The 3,172-nt window shown below is 38.2% G+C and overlaps 1 pseudogene; it reads right to left on the reverse strand.

Moving 5' to 3' along the window:
• Window positions 1–297: 297 nt before the first annotated feature.
• LOC149563384 (aluminum-activated malate transporter 14-like) lies at window positions 298–2,203 on the reverse strand (annotated as a pseudogene).
• Window positions 2,204–3,172: the final 969 nt, after the last annotated feature.

The raw sequence follows: 3,172 nt of genomic DNA on the forward strand, positions 1-3,172 counted from the left end.
GTCGACATTGTTGATATGTACACATCTTTCTGGCGTTCTTTCAAGACTGGGTCTCTGGATATAACTACGGGGAGAAGCAGAACTAGTTATGATTAAAGCCTCCTGATCCAACGTCAAAGGATTGTGAGGCTTGAATATTGCCATTGCCGCGAGCTCTTCCACGGCATGTACCACGTGCTCAAGCCTCGCTACGATCTCCACCACCAACCACACAAACGTAGCCAATGGAAGTGCTTCTCCAAATTCAACGCCGTGTCTCAGCATTAACCTCTTCTCGTCACTACTTTCTCCATGCCATTATCTTATTCTCGTCGCCCACCTTACCTCCTCCTCTCTATTTTCATTCTCAAGTACAATTTTCTGACTCAGCATTCTTCTTGTTGAATGGAATAAGAGCTTTGGTTGAGAATTCAAGGAAACTTGAAGATCCTCCAGTGCATGTTGAACTTCTTCCAATATTGGCTCGAAGTCGTATATTCTCATTTGTTCAATGCAGCTTGACAGCTCTGCCAGTAATTTGGCTGCTTTGTGGGCGACGTTGGTGCATGGCTTCTTCAATGGTGAACGAAGGGAATGAGGGGCCTGAAACGTATGCAAAACAAAAATTCATCAGCTATAGTGCATGCATTGAAGATAATTTGTAAATTTAAGGTAATGATACCAAATGAGGAAATGCATACGAATATACCTCGATTTCAGATCGAAGGCATCCGTGCAAAGCCACAATAGGATAAGCCAGATAACGAAGCTTCACTCCAATTTTCACATACTGCTACCATGGATACCGACATCGAAATAGACCGTGCCTTGGCTCCCACCTAGCAAATGCTTCCTGCAATTAACATGTACAATCACTGCTTTCAGATGATCCATTTAACATTCTTTAATGTCAAAAGTTGTCATGGCTACCACTTAATTAGTTTCTTCTAATAACTATATATTTTTATGGTTTACCAAAGAATCGTCGGTAGCCTTTGAGTCCAGCACAGACTTGCATCCTCTGTGTATAATATCTTCTGACTCATCTTCCACCTTCTCATCAGTACGGTATCCGCTGAAATATTCATCCACGCATCCTAACATCAAATATATCATGCCCATTACATTAGTCAGATATTTTAAAAAGTTAATCTACCGAATTTATAACAAGCCACACCAATCAAAGCGTACTAGTAGTTCATCTGTAACAGCCCATTGCGAAAAACACAAATTTTACGCTGAAGAAAATGTTACATTTTCATCACAATCAAAACAAGGATTTTTAACCTCAATTTCTTACCCTGCAGAGATTTTTGCAAGCCTTGTAAGTTCCTGACAGTGGAATTGTGAAGATCCTCGCCAGCCCAGGCGGGGAAGATGAGCTGACTTACAACCAAACACACTCCACATCCGATGAGTATGGTGGCGAAGCGTTCGTATGCCATGCGTGATATATTCTCCACTCGATATCCAGATACCGTTATCATGCTGAATGTGAGCAGGAATATAAGCACTGCATAGTCAAATTTATTCTTGAGGGAACGAAAGAAACGGGCATACGTGGTAGCCGCTCCTGGAAAATGAGTGTAGTGGAGTACTAATTGAGATTTTGTGAATGCAACAAGGTGATTCCAAGAGAGCACAAAAACTCACCCACAATGAAGAGGGAAGATCCCACTACAAACGCCTTTCCTCGCACTACCTTCTCTGACACGTGGCAAACGAGGAAGGCAAGAAATGCAGCCACCATGGTTCCAATTCCTCTGTTGAGGCCTTTCTTCATGGTAGCCCCTGCTCAAGCAGCAACAACAGCCATTCTAAATGTTAGTCGATTAGGGTGAAAAAGATGGTTGCGTGGGAAACAATCGAACAAGGGGTAAATTAAATTAAACTATCTCATACCCGCAGAGAATTCAAGAACGACAACGTCAGTCATGACTGCCCAAATTGCATGGTTATCAAATCCCACCCTACGAAATAATCGATCCCACAGAAATAACAGCGAAACCGATGACAATGCCAATCCAACTTTTATAGCATGCGTAATCCTTCTGGGATCCTCTCTTCCAACATCCATTATGTTTCTACACCACCCCATCAAAACATTGCTTATATTTAACCAAATTTTTCTCAGAAATCCCTCGTTTCAAGACTCCTTGTAGCTAATTTCTTCATTAAACGTACTGATGTTAGTTCTGCATTCGCCGCTGCCAAGAGACGCCATGGTACACAAAATCGATTCAATCAAATTTCAGATACAAGAGCTTAAATTTCAAGTAGAGGAGATCCAGTCAACCTGATTTATAATGTAATTTAATCTTGGTCTGAACAGTTACACAAGTGCTCAGAAACTCCAAAGAAGAACACCCTGGCTAAAATCTTGGAGCACCTTATAAATGAGCTCAATTGTAGTAAAGAAGCAGATCTTATAAATTCTGAGGATCGAGAAAACCGTTCATATCTTCTTGCGGTTGCCTTACAAGATGGAAGAGAAAAAATTCGGCTTCTCGAAAGAATCGGCCTTTGCATTTCTTGTTTTACTAATGGCAGAGATAATACTTGTCACGGAGAGGGAGAGGGAGATGATTGAGTTACTTTATTTTCATTGTCACGGAGATAATACTTGTGAATTCTGGGTGGGTGATCTTGTATCTCCGGTTCCTTTTTGGTGAATTGTATTTCTAGATTATTAATTATTAATAGAAAAGGCTATTATAAATTTTTTTTTTTTATATTTTTTTTATATGCAAATATATAGTTTTATAAAATTTAAACATCTTTCGTTGAAATTTATTATAGAGAGATTTTATATTATCATTTTTTCTAAATAAGAATATATATTAATTTTAAATTTTAAATTCCATTCTATGGATTGTTCTTTTCGAAATTTGGATGAAATTGTATGATTTCTTTTTCTTTTTTCTTACTTTATGTATGATGGATAATAGACTTTATTCTACCATGTAAGCCAAGAATGGCTTATAAAGTGGGATCAAGTAAGGGACTTTAGATTTAATAATTATCAAGTGATAGATTCTTGATTACAAGAATCTTTAAAGAGTAATATCTATTACTTTTAGATTTTATTGGATGATTTTTTTCCTAGGTGTTCAATATCAAATTTCATGATCTGTCATTTGTCTTGTCATATTTCCCATTTCTAATATTGGATGAGATAGTTTGTGCAAAAACC

The sequence above is a fragment of the Cupressus sempervirens genome, chromosome 4, assembly GCF_028749045.1.
Source record: "Cupressus sempervirens isolate cs-2001-9-10 chromosome 4, ASM2874904v1, whole genome shotgun sequence".
Lineage (NCBI taxonomy): Eukaryota > Viridiplantae > Streptophyta > Pinopsida > Cupressales > Cupressaceae > Cupressus > Cupressus sempervirens.